Source organism: Protopterus annectens, chromosome 16.part0, assembly GCF_019279795.1.
Source record: "Protopterus annectens isolate FY-2018-M chromosome 16.part0, PAN1.0, whole genome shotgun sequence".
NCBI classification, from domain to species: Eukaryota; Metazoa; Chordata; order Ceratodontiformes; family Protopteridae; genus Protopterus; species Protopterus annectens.
In genome coordinates, this window is record NC_056750.1 from 199,828,643 (window position 1) to 199,843,242 (window position 14,600).

Below are 14,600 nucleotides of genomic sequence, written 5' to 3' on the forward strand. Positions count from 1 at the left end.
ATTTTCTTTCTTTTCCAGTAGCCCCTTACAACCACAAATCTACCATTATTAGTTTTGTTTTCCTCTATCACTAGTGGAGGTCCTCTAGCAGATATTCTTATATTATTTATTATTGTGTGTTTCATATCATAATGTTTTCTAATAACATTATTTTGTGTTAGTAGAAATTCTATCTGTGCCTCGCCTTTTTAATTTCTTCCATGTATGTCAATTAGGGCTTCCTCCATACTGTACATTTATGAACTGTGTTGTTTCACAAAAATATCCAATCATGCAATTTATTTTTTGCAAACATCTTTTATAGAATCAATTTTCAGAGCCATGTTACCCATTTTTGCAGAAATATCCCATACATTAGATAACAGGGCTTATATTTCGTTTTAAACTGAAGATACTTGTTGGTTTGTCTTGCAGTGACTCATCTTTGTTTTGTGAAGATTTCTTGGAGTTTCTGAAAGGTTTTCTTCTAAAAACTATTTTTTTTTTCAATATTATGAATCTACACTTCTTGTTACTTTAGATTCCATTGAAATTTCACGTTGGAAGAATTTTTTTTCAAACAATCCTAACAAAGTTAACAATGTTGCAAAACAGTCTACAAGTGCTGTTAGCAGTCAGCTATCTCTGCCATGCCTCATCAGTTTGTGCAGATTTTAGAAAGATCACGCCATGCACTCAATCAGTATAAGTAAAATTTGACTGTGACACTTAACATTGACCTGCTTAAGGTATCAAGTACCTTCAGCAGTTTGGCCCTCCCTTTACAAAATTAGGAACACCAAACACATATTGCCTAGGAAGATGTGATTGGTGATTTATGCACATTTTAACTGAACTAGATTACTTTAGTGGACTGTTGTACCTTGAGCTACCAAGGCTAAACCTCAAGCCTCTTCAGCTGATATAGAAAGCTGTGACTAGGGTAGTTTAAGAGTGTCATAATGTTGCTGCATTACTCTATATTTATGTGCTTTTGTCTAACTCATTTAGTTTCCGGACTTCCTCCCTAACTCAATGCTGCGAGAACATAGGATATATTCCAGATGCTTGTATTTCATGAGGTGGTATTCAACAGAACAGATGTTTTTTTTAAGATGTGCAAAGTTTACTGGCCTGCATAAAGCCTGGAAGGTAGTTTTAAACAAATTATTTAATTTTCTGGCTAAAAGACCTTTAGGTTACCAGATATGTTGCTGCCTGAGGATAAACTAACACTGCATGTAGATCAGCATATATCTTAATAATAAAAGCTGTTGAAACAGAGTAGGATTTCATGTACCCAGTCTTACATTATCCCTCAAAATTTCCCTTCCTAAATTGCAGAATGAATTATATGATCTTTGTGTTTTAATGTCATACCACTTAGTCTGAGTGATAATATGATAATTCAGTAGACTGAGACATCCGGTAATGATTTTATTCAGTTGTGGTACAGTGTCACATGGCAGAAGATTGCATTGTCTCCTTGTTTTTTTTTTTCCACCATGGCTCGATAGCTCCATGGCTCTCCAAACAATTTATTTATTTATTTATTTGCATTTGTTTACCGGGAAGGTCCACTGGGTCAAAGGTACCCTTTTTCAGTGGAGGCCCAGGGAGAAAAGCTCCACGATGAATAATACATACATGGAATAGAAAAACATTAAGAACAATAATTTAAAACAAATAATGCACACATTTGAATAGTAAGCAGTAACAGAGTAGGGTACTACAACAAGAAGTATCACAGTATTTTGTTTTAGCACAGTCAAACACTACCTTTCTACTGAGGAATGGAGTGCCAGGAGAGAGATGAGTTCAGGTTATGGGTTGTGAGGAGCTAGCACAAGAGCAAAGCCATTTGGAGGAGAGATGATGTTGCAAAGATTTTTTGAAAAGGAAGATGTTACTAGTGGATCTGAGCTGGGGAGGAGACAGTTTCATAGTCTAGCAGTTGAAATGGAGTGGAGCATTTGACCAACCGAAAGGTTAGGTTTTTGTACTTGTAAAAGCATTTGATTTTCAGAGTGGAGTGGCATGTTAGGGTGGTATAAGGTAAATAGGAAAGAAAGGGAAGGACAGGTAGATGGCTTGAATATTAGTTTGTGGGCAGTTGTTAGTTGTATGTATGTAAGATGATGAGGTAGTTCCAGCCAGTTTAGTAATCACAGAGAGGAGCAGTGGTGAGAGGAGTGCGGTCTATTTGTGACGAACTTGGCAATTTTATTGTAGCATGAGTCTAGTTTGGATTTAAGACTAGCTTGTATGTTGGTGAAGAGAGGAGCCCCATAAAAAAGTGATGGGAGCAAGAAGGAAGAGGCAATGGATAGTTTTGAGGAGTAATTTAGGAAAGTTTTGTGGCGGTATAACATACCTAGTTTCTGGTGTGCTTTTTTAATATTGCTATGTATGTGCAAGTCAAAGGTTAAGTGTTCATCTATAGTGATCCCTAGGAGTTTAGTATGTTTGACTACTTCGATGGCAGTGTTATCTTGGAAGAGAACAGTAAAAGAGTCTTTGTTAATGGTAGTGGACTTCTTAGGGGTAAATAGTATTAATTTGGTTTTCTTAGGGTTTAAAGCAAGGTGGTTGTTAGCCATCCATATTTCGGTGGAGCTAAGAGCTGACTGGGTAAGTTTCAGGAGTTCGGGGGAAGAACTAGCATTGCAGATTATAGTGGAGTTATCTGCATATTGTACAACTGTACTGTGGGTTAGAGTAGAGTGAAAGTCATTGATAAAAATGCTGAACACAGAGGCTCTAAGATGGATCCTTGGGGAACTCCAGTGGTGGTGTCGAGGAAAGGAGAGAAAGAGTGTAGCCATTTTGTAGCTTGTTGCCTGTCTGTGAGGTAGTCAGTGAACCAGAGTAGGGTGGAAGGAGAGATTCCTCAGTTGGACAGTTTTTTTTAGAAGAAGAGAATGGGAAATAGTATCAAAGGCTTTGGAAAGGTCAAGAAGTAGTGAGGAGACAAGTTTCCCGGTGTCCCTGGCCCGGTTGACAGAGTCACAGAAAGATATGACAGCTGTAGTGGTACTATGCCCAGGCCTAAAACCATGCTGGGTTGGTGATAGTAGGTTATTGTGGAGTATGAAGTTTTGGAGCTGGTTGTGGATACATTTTCAAACAGAAGAGCCAGCACCAAAGTGTTGTAGCATAGAAAATTTAATTTTACATAGCATCATACCGGTTTTGGCACTCTTGCCTTCTCCAGTGAATAAACTTGCTATGAACACAAAGTACATATGCAGTAATTGAATCATCACTTCCTATTGAGTCATTTCCTCCAGTATAATTAATTAACATAAGTATGATTAATTAATTAACATAAGTATATAAAATATTTATAAATGATCATTTAACCCCGGAGAAAACAGGCCTCCTAATTTAACAATCCAGTATTTTTCTTTAGTGTTCAAAATAGAGTGCCAGCCTAATTTATTAGATCTATCTCCCTGTATCTTATCTATCACAGTAAAATTAAACTGGGCAGTGGAGTGTGTAGTATTGTGTTTGTATAGGGCATTGGTTAGCCGTTTATTACGGATGTCACTATAATGTTCTGACATCCGAATCCGTAGAGGGCGGGATGTTTGTCCAACGTAGAAACCTGAGCAGGTGCAGGTAGCTAAATGTATCACCCAGTCAGATCCACAGTTTCCAAAACATAGAATGTCATAAACTCGGCCCGAGTTTTTGTTTGTGAATTGTTCAGATTTATATATATGTTTACAGACGGTGCAATGGCCACAAGGAAATGACCCCAAAAGTTTGTCTCCTGTAATAGTAAGTTGATGGTGCATTAACAATCCACTACCACGCTTCTTATAATGTGCACAATGTGATCCCAGTGTTTTGCCTCTAAGGTATGAGAACTGACACCAGTTCCCCAATGCCAGATTCAGTTCTTCATTCGCCATTAGGATATTCCAGTGTTTGGACACTACATCCCTGATGAGGTTAATATTACAACCATAAGTCATTATAAATCTGATTGGTTGTGATTCTCCTACATGAGTCCTATCTTTATATGTAAGTAACTGCGACCTATCCTGAACAGATGCCCACTGGCTAGCAGATTGTATGTCCTGTTGTCGATAGCCCCTTAGCTGAAACCTATGTGTCATGTCCTGTTGAGAGGTTACAAATTCTTCCTGTTCTGAACAAATTCTCCTAATACGCAAAAACTGAGACTTTGGTATATTGTGTATGATATGCTGTGGGTGCAGACTGGTGGCAAGTTATTATATTGGGGATATTTCCTATACACCTTGGTGGCGAGAGACCCATCCAGTTGTTTAAACACCAAGATAGGCAATGGAGTTTGCAGCTATTTGAAGGAATTCTGGGGGCAGGTTGTCAGGGGCAGTAGTATAAGGTTTTAGTTTGAAAAGTAGTTTCTTTACAGTGGCAGTAGGGACAGGTGCTAGAGAGCAAAGTGATATGAGTGGGAAAAGGAGGTATTAGTAGATGAGGGCTCAGATGGATTAGGCTGATTAAGAGGGAAATTGGTGGTAAGATTAGCTATGCTGTCTATGAAATATGTGTTGAAGAGTGTAACTATTTCGATGGGGTTTTTTTTCCTGGGTTTAGGCAGGGGTTATTGTTCGATCCAGGAGAAAGTAGGTTGTTAATCGAGCTCCAGATTTGTTTTGGGTTGTTTTTGCTTTGGTGTTGTAGATTATAGTAGTAGTCTTTTTTATCCTTAAAGACTAAACTTTACTTGGTTGCGAAGGTTTCTACAGCTTAGAAGATCACAAAGATTTTTGTGCTTGTGCCACAGCTTCCAGGCTTTGTCTCTGGAAGCCATGCTTTGTTTGGTTGCAATTGTCAGCCAAGGAGCATGCCTGGCTTTTATGCATTTTAGCCGGGGGGGGGAGCGAGGTTGTTTAAGATGTTAAGGAAAGTAGAACTGAAAAATTCAGCTGCTTCTTCAAGGGGGAGTAGTTTTAAGGGATCCCAGTTAATGCTTTTTAAAGTGTTGTTAAAGGTTATGGGGCAAAAATGTGATAAGTTTCTAGTGTTTCTAAGTTGATGTCTGTTTAAGGGAGATGTGGTTTTACGAATGATATAGGCAGGTGAGTGGTCACTGATGCTATCTGGGAGGGTTCCTGTGCTGGATATTTTATTGGGGTCGGAGACCATGATCCAATCTAGGATTGTCCCACTGTTGTTGTTTCTGCTCGGTCTGGTAATATCAGTGATAAGCTGGCTGTAGTTATGTAGGTTGATATTTGTTGGGGAGTGTTGTTGGGAGACACCTAACCAATTAATATTAACATCTCCAAGAATTATTGTTTAAGTTGTTATATTGCTTGATGTCCAAGCTAAGATTTCCTCTAATATGGGAATATTGTTGCTGGGGGGAATGTAGAGGACAACAATGCAGAGGTTTTTGTTGTTATTAAATTTTAGGAAGGTTATTAAGATTTCTGTGGTGGAGAAGCTGGGTATGGTTGAGTTATATGGAACTATGTTGAAGGAGTTTGGTAGGGGACCGGAGTGGTGCCCGGCAACCAGCAACAGTTTCCAGAAGTTCAAAGGGCACGTTCGGTACGTACGATGCCTAATTCCTCCTTGGCTATGGAAAAGGAGGTTCCATTAAATTTTCCACAAGGGACTGTACATTTTTCGATATCACCTACGACAGATATGAACCAAGGGGTACAGAGGGTCTGAATGGACAACCAGGGGAATGGTTTCAATTCTGATTCTTGGACTACCAAGCACTTTAGCTTTAATGAAGATACCGTAAACAATTTTAAAAGCAATGTGGATGACAATTTTAGCCGATTTAGAGACAAATTACATGCATTCAAATCCAACCATTTAGAGATTAAATATCTCAAAGAATGTGTTCATGTGAACCAGGTCCCTAAAGGGCTCTGAATTTTTAAGTTCCCAAACAATGTACAAACAGGGACATTACTGAACGAACAACTTTGTGAAGTTTTCAATAGAATTGGGATTGAAGTTCTTAATTTAATGATTAGAGATTATGAAAGTAAAGCAGATATTTTATTGAAGGATCTTAATTCTCTTAACCAAATGGTACTCAACGATAACAGTTTTTCTAGTGTTAAAAAGAATTATGAGAACGTGTTTTTGAAACTGACCAGTTTTGTGGTAAGGTGGTTAACAGAAAGATTAAGAAATTGGAGAGAGACCTTCTTGAATACAAAGAAGGCAGAGCATACCCAGCCCCTAAGCATGGGGGATGGGCTAATAAAGTTGACAATGTTTTTGTGGACAGGGCTAACACATTTCACACTAACCATAACAATTTTAGTAATCAAGGACCTGAGCAACAGGTACTTAGAAGAAGTGAAAGGTTAGCTGAGAAGGAAAGGAAACAATCCTTTAAGGATTTTCAGTATCACACGATGAGGGGAGGGAGGGGGGGTATCAGAACAGGGGGTGGAATCGCCAACCGAACTAAGTCCACTGGACATTTCAATGGATCTTATTAACATGGGTGATAACACGAGAGAGGATTTAATTGTTAGGCAAGGTAATTTCACTATTTTTAATTTTACTGAATTAACCCTTACAGATGAATATTTCGACTTGTTTTCCAAAGGGTTCCAATATGTCCCCTCCCGACCTGGGGTAACTGCTAACACTTTAATAGATTTAAAACTTTTTATCAGACAGCTCAATTTAAACATTTTGTTTAAGGGACAGACTCAGGGTGGTCCCATATTGATTAGGAGAAGTGTATTTAATCCCCCCACCCACCCTTCTCTTAAAGTGTTTGAAGAGTTGGTTGAAAGAGACATTAGGGTATGTGAACGGATGACTGAGCAGGGTCCTTCTGCCAACATTAGTGACAAGGAGATGAAAATGATTGAACTCTTGAAACACGAGAAATGTAGAGTTATTAAACCAGACAAGGGGGGTGGGGTTGTGTTAATGTACACAGTTGATTACGATACACATCTATACAATTTGCTCCAAGATTCGGACCAGTATGGATTAGTTTCCCTGAATGAGATACACATTGCCTATGCCAAGATAGGGTACTATTTGTACGACCACTTATTGCAAGACATTATTGATGAACGTTTGCATAATTTTTTACACATAGAAAAAACAAAAATACATGTGATGTTTGGAATTCCCAAGACACACAAAGGTATTGATCCTATTAGATTTAGACACACAGTATCTGGAGCAGGTAGTATCACTGAACCTTTGGCGAAGTACGTTGATCACACTGTTAAAAGTGTTATAACTTCTATTTCACACATTAATAAAGACTCTTGGGACTTTTTGAAAGGTATAGACCGAAGTACATTTAATGTTGATACCTTAATGGTCACCATTGATATTATAGAACTCTTTCCTAGTATCCCACATTCAACTGGTTTAGAATGGTTTAGTGAAGTACTGGTGACGAAATCTAGTCTTGATAGGAATATTATTAATTTAATGTTGGAATTTATGGAAACGATTCTTGATAACAACTTTATACACTTCAACGGCGAATTCTACCAACAAAGGAAGGGAGTGGCAATGGGTGCCCCTTGTGCTCCACTTTACGCCAATTGTGTTTTATATTATTGGGAGCAGAGGTTCATGCTACAAACCCAATGGTCTGAATTAATAGGGTACTATACGAGGTACCTGGATGACATTTGTCTTCTATGGAAGGGTACGAGAGGCAAACTAGAGGAATTCTTAGTGTACATTAACAACAGTACTGAATTTTTGAGGTTCACACACAAACATTGATGAACATAAACTTAATTACTTGGATGTCACTATATACAAAGATTATGAAAAACAATGTTTTCAATCTAAACTGTTTAGGAAAAATACGTTCTCGAATTCCTATTTACATTTTAACAGTGGGCACCCTTTTTATCAGAAAAAGGGCATTGTAAAGGGCCAATTTATTAGAGCTTCGAGGATGACTAGTACTCTTGAATGCTTTTTGGAAGAAGTTGAAATTATTAAGACATTATTTGAAGAAAAGGGGTACCCTATGAATTTGACTGACAGCATGAAAAGAGAAGTGATAGAAAACAGGGATTCAAAATATTTCCCCTTGTTAGGGACTGGTCAGATGACCACCAACAAGGAAGCATCATTGGGGACACTTGGATTTAAAAATAATTTTATACATACTTTTTCCTCTACTTCTCACAAAGTGGAGGAGATTATATTGAAACATTGGCCAATTTTAACTCTACAGGATGACATCAAAAACTACATTCCAACAGTCCCACAGTTTGTGAGGAAAAGAGATATAAATTTGAAAGAACTCCTGGAGATGAGTTTGTTAACCAAAATGAGTTTAAGTACATCAAAACTTGGTACATATAAATGTGGGGGCTGTCAGCAATGTAGGTTTATGATGAATCAAGGTACGTTTTTTATCCCTTCCAGAAGATTTAAGTTTAAACCTACTATTTTAATTGTGCCACGAAAGGGGTGGTGTATTTAGGTTTATGTGTAACTTGTGGCAGTTTCTACATTGGCAAGACCGAAAGACAGTTTAGAAAAAGTATGCATGAGCACATATATGATGTAGCTAAGGGCAAGGACACAAACGCTTTTTTTAAACATTCCCAGGTTTGCTAACGAATGGAAATAAAATTCACAATTTTGGAACAGGTGATTCCAGACCTCGGGGGGGGGGGGTCACTGGGAAGCCAGGTTGGAGTACCGGGAACTGCTCTGGCAATTGAGGCTGGACGCAGCGAGGGCTCCAGGGCTGAATGACAACATCAACATAAGCTGCCCGTTTATAAAACTTCACATATTGTACACACTCCTTGCTTTGATAACACTCTTGCACACACGTGCACACAGTTATTGATCACTTAATACTACCTAGGTTGGAAGATTTGGTTTAATAGAAATGGACAGTACTTATGGTTTGGGTTGAAATATACATACCTTTTGATTATATACACATACGTTGTGTATTGTAATTATTTTCTAAGACAACCTTTCTATGAATGGTGGTTCAACTGGCTGGTTAATTACATTCTATATTTTATATTTTTATATTTTTTATATTAATGGACATTATTTCATTATGTCACACATTGCCTTATTTTATTGGACAGTTTTATGTATTTATGTATTATTATTCTCAGTCAGGAGTATTTGACAATATATTATTTTTAAAGGATAGTACTTTAAATTTTGATTAGGGAAAGAGCCACGTGATTAGGATTTTGTATTTAAAGACTGTTATGGTTGTTATTTGATATTTGTTCTGAAGAAGCTTGGTATTGACCGAGAGAAAGCGCTCAACGTTTCTGTTTTTTACGTGGAATAAAGTGGTGTTTGTCTAATTGAGACACTTTTATTTCAATTATTTCAACCCCGGGTCCTGTGCTGTGTGGGCATTTACTTTTCTTATATGGGACTATGTTGAAGGAGTTTGGTAGGGGACTGGAGTGAGCCAGAGGGCAAATGGAGCGGGGCATCACTGGCCTTGGAGAGATAAGGTGAGTAAGAGAACAATCAGTTGAAGGGAGGAATAGGTTTGGGTAAATACAGATAGCTGAGTGGGCTAAAGTTTGCAAATGGTCTGAGCAGGAGAAAGAGAATAAAAGAAAAATGGGGGCAAGTTAAGAGGCAAAAAGAATGTTAGAGGCAATAGGGGGCTCTTACAGAGCAGTTCTGATTGACGGGTTAGCTGCGCGCTTGATTCAGAGCAGCAAATTATTGAATAAAGTATGTAAACATAAGCTTTAAAATACTTAAGGGCAGTACATTAAAATGCAGTTTGGGAGCATTTTTTACAAAAATAATGCTTCTTTATTTTAGCTCCTTGCAAAGAAACTTTTCTCTGTATCCATCTATATGACAGACATGAGGTGGGAGGAATATTTTAGACCAAGTTCAGAAAAGTAGCATAATTTGGGAAGGTTTGGCTCAATGAGAGGAGACTTGGAAGAGTACAAACAAAGTTTAACAGCAAAATTCATAAAACCAGTCATTAAAAGTTGAAAAAGAAGCTAAAGCTAATGGCCCTGATGACATAAGGAATAAAGTATATATAAGCTCTCTCCAAAGAAATGACTTTAGATATTGACTACATTTGTGTCTTAGGAAAAAGTTATTCCCAGAGACTTGCTCTGGAGAATCATAGTCCCTATTTACAAGAAAGTTAGGCACACCAATCTGTAGCCTTATAGAACCGTAACCTTATTATATAACTTACTCAAAAGGATTTGTGGCAATCATTTTACCTGACTTTATAAGATAAAGTTTAGAAATATCTATCAGTTGGGTCCAATTTGCATGTATCACAAGATATGCAAGTGATGCATGCATGATGTTTAAACAGATAGTACAGAAATGTGTGTTCATAACAAGATGAAAACTTTGAATTGCATCACTTGACCTTGAGGCAGCACTTAATAATGTTAATAAGGAGAGGTCTTGGAAGATTATGAGGGGATTCACATCATAGCAACTTTGTGTGACTCAACTTGAGCACTAATGAAGGAACATCTTGCTGGACGTTTCAGCATGAATAAGTAGATGATAAGGTTGTGTTTTAGCAAGTATTGATAAGGTATTTAAAGACATTGAAGTCAAGATTAAAAATATTAATAGTTATGTACTTACCATAACTTGGTAACTGTGTTATCCTTAGTCACCATTCATCACATATGGGTCAGGATCTGACATCAGATCCGAGCCGGCACACTTAATAACAGCTTAGCTCAAGCTCCTCCCCTCCCATAATGCTCTGCTGCCCTCTAACCCCTCAGATCGAGTTTGCCTTAGAGAAAGAAGGCAGAGAGAAGACCTGCCCCCAGACCAGGTCCACTGAAAACCTGCCAATCCCTCAGGACAGGGGACGGAGAGTGGCATTGTGATGAATGACGACTACGGATAACACAAATACCAAGTTATGTAAGTACATAACTTCTAATCTGATGTTATCCTGGTCACCATTCATCACGTATGGGTCAGAGTCCACAGCTACCCAACATTCTCGGGTGTCCTCATGGAAGGACATGCTGAAGAACAGTAGAGCCAAAGGAAGCTCTTCCCTAGAAACTAGGTCATTTGTAATGAGAAATTAAGGTAGGAGGAGAAGACCAAGTTGCTGCTGCACAAATGTCAGTCAAGGATTGACGAGCTGAAAAGGCATCTGATGTAGCCACTGACCTGGAAGAATGATCCTGAACTGGTCCAGGCAAAGGAGAACTACATGAGGAGTAGATGTAAGAAATGCACTGGGAGATACAATGGGAAATGGTAATTTTTTGAAACAGCTCAGCCCTTCCTGTTGACTGAAAAGGCTACAACTAATTGGTCGGAGAGACAAAGGGACTTAGTTGTGTGCACATAAAAAGGAAGCTGTCGATGAACATCTAAGGTATGTAAAGATGTATTCCCCTTGTTAGCATAATAAGGAAGGAACACAGGAAGTTGGATAGACTGATTGAGGTTCACTTTGGGGGCCAGTTTTGGCATAAATGAAGGATTGGGTCTCAAGGCCACTATCTTTATGGAATATCAAACAAGGAGGGTTAATGGTAAGAGCCTGCAATTCTGATACTCTTTTCACTGAAGTTATTGCCACCAAAAAAGCAGTGTTCCAAAAAAGAAATTTGAGGTCACAGGATGCAGCAGGCTCAAAAGGGGGCATAGTTAGAGATTGCAGCACTACAGCAAGATCCCATGGTGGAGAAGGGTCCTTGACCAGATTACACAACAAAAAAACACCTTTCAAGAAGGCCTTGCAGAGGTGAGAAGAGAACATAGGTTTGTCATTAAGGTGAAAATTAGAAATAGCTGCCATTTGGACTTTAATCATAGAAAAATAGCGCTCTACTGAAAAAGGGAAGCCAGGAAAAGAAGGATGTCAGAAATAGAAGCTGAAAATGGATCCAGATTCTGACTTTTAGCCCAAATAGAGAATCTTTTCCACTTACATTTGTAAACCCTCTTGGTAGAAGCTTTTTGAGAAGCAAGGATAATGTCCTTTACAGGGGAGGAAAGCCTGGACTTAGCAAGAATAACTGGAAGTGGATAAAGCAAGCTGTCAGATGAAAGCTCTGCAGATTCGGGAGCGGAAGGAGCGACGGATGAGAGATCAGATCCAAAACCGGACCGAGCACCCAAGGGGGTGTCTTAAATGAGACCGTAGAAGAGGGAACCACACCTGTCGAGGCCAAGGGGGAAATGAAGATCAAATGCGTCCCAAAGCATCTTGCTTTCTAAATAGCCCTCAGAATCAATGGTAATGGAGGAAAGGCATAAAAGAGACCCGGAGGCCAATCTTGAGTCAGAGCATCCCTGGGGGACTGCCCCTCTGGGGGGATCAGGGCAACGTAGCTGCTGCATTTCTGGTTGAGGAAGGAAGCAAACATATTGCAGTTCGGTTGGCCCCGCTGACAGAAGATCTGCTTTGCCACTAGAGGATTCAGGGACCACTAGTAAGGGGTCAGAATAGCTCTGCTCAGCTTATCCTCCTGCATGTTGGATGCTCTGGGAATATGAGTTACAAGTATAGTAGAAATCTCCCTGAGGACATCACCCACTCCCAAACCCTCATGGCCTCACAACAAAGCAGATAAGAACGTGTGCCTCCTTGCTTGTTTATGTACCACACAACAGCCATGTTGTCTGTGTCATCTCCAGAACATTTATGTGCAGTTTGGTCTCTGACTGGGACCATATTCCTTGGACAGTCTTCCCCTGGAAGTGCCCCCTCACACCCTAGGAGAGAAGCGTCCATGGTAACCATGGCTGTGGGACCTGAGGGAGAAAAGGACCTGCCCATTAGGAGGTCTGTAGAGTGCATCCACCATGACAGATATCTCCGACATATTGGAGTCAACCTTAAAGGGACTGACTGAGGATGAGACAGAACATACCACTGAACCGCTAGGGAACACTGTAGAACTCTCATGTAATGCCTGGCCATCGGGACCAGATAAATGGCTGCTGCTGCAGAACCTAGAGCCCTTAGAATAAGTGACACTGGAGGACGAGTTTGCTCTAGAAGAGATTGTACATGAGACTGAATAAGAAGCACATTGCGAAATGGAACAGTTGCAATCTCCGAGGTACTGTCCAACTGAGTGCCTATGAATTCCAGTTGCTGAGATGGGGTCAAGGAAGACTTGGCAAGATTCACTGTTATGCCCAACCAATCAAAGAGATGAAAAAGAAAGTTTTGGTCTCCACCAGTTGATGCTGTGTGGGAGCTGTGAGGAGCCAATCATCAAGATAAGGAAGCACCTGGAATCCCTGCAGCCTGAGATGAGCTGCCACCACTGCCATACACTTGGTAAACACCCGGGGGCAGTGGCAAGTCCAAAGGGCAGGGCTCTGAACTAGAAGCGATCGGCTTCTATGCAAAAGCTGAGAAATCTCCTGGACCACCTGTCTATTTTGATATGACAGTATGTGTCTTGGAGATCCACAGAGCACATCCAGCTGTTTTTGTGCAAAAGGGGCACAATGGACTGTATAGTGACCATCTGGAACTTGGACTTCTTGACTGAGAGGTTCAACTGACTGAGGTCCGGAATTGGACGCAGGTCTCGTTTTCTTTGGCACCAAAAAGAAGCGGGAGTAAGTTTTGGATCCTCTCTATCCTGAGAGGACTCTTTGGATGGCTCTTTTAGAACAAGGTTGGACACCTCTAAACGAGCTAAGTCCCTGTGATTGGGTGACACATGTGAGAGAGTTTGGCTTTTTGGCAGGGGGTCAGAAAAGGGAATACAGTAGCCCCTGGATACAAATTTTAGCACCCATTGATCAGTTGTGATGTTTGCCCAGGTCAAAGGGTGCAAGGATAAATCACCCCTGACTGCCTACCGGGTGGGCCAGCCGGGCAACGCCTCAGGGGTGCTGGAAGGGCTTCTCAGAGAAAGGTTTCCTGGAACCCTGGTTTTGCAGGCCTCCTCTGCTCCTAGGGCAAAGTCAGCCATTGAAACCTCTTCCCCAACCCCTAGAAGAGGAATCTTCTTGAGCCTCCTGAAAGGAAGATTGCGACTTACGAAACTACATCATCTCCCCCACTGGATCTTGGAAAAGGTCCTTTGGGGGTTAGAGAATTTGATCCCTATGGCTGACAGTGTCTTCCCTTCTTGCTCACTGTGGGTCAAGGTATCCTTGACACTTAGTCCAAAGAGGGTTGAACTATTAAAGGGGGCGTTGGTGAATGATGCCTTAAAGGCCTCTGCAAACCCACATAAATGTAGCCAAGCATGACGCTTTATGGCAATGCCTGTGCCCACTGGCTGTGTGAAACTCTCTGCAGCATTGGATATCAACCTCATGGATGAGTTATCTATGGATGTGAGAGTGGCCAGTTTGAGAGAAATGGCCTTATAGTCCTCCGCAGGCATGGACTCTGAGAGGGAAGTGGTAAGCTCCTTAATCATATCACTCTGGAGAGGGGTAAAATGCATCAGGTAGTTTAATGCACACAGGCTGAAAGAAGCCGATGCGAACACCCTCTTTCCAAATCTATCCAACACCCTTGAGTCACTTTAGGGAGGATGGACAGATGAACTTTGTTCCACCAGCTCTTTTTTGGTGGCGGCAGCTACCACAATCACTCCACTGGAACTGCCTTAGGCCAAAAAGCCTTGTCCGATGGTGGGCTGAAAATCTTGTCCACTCTTTTG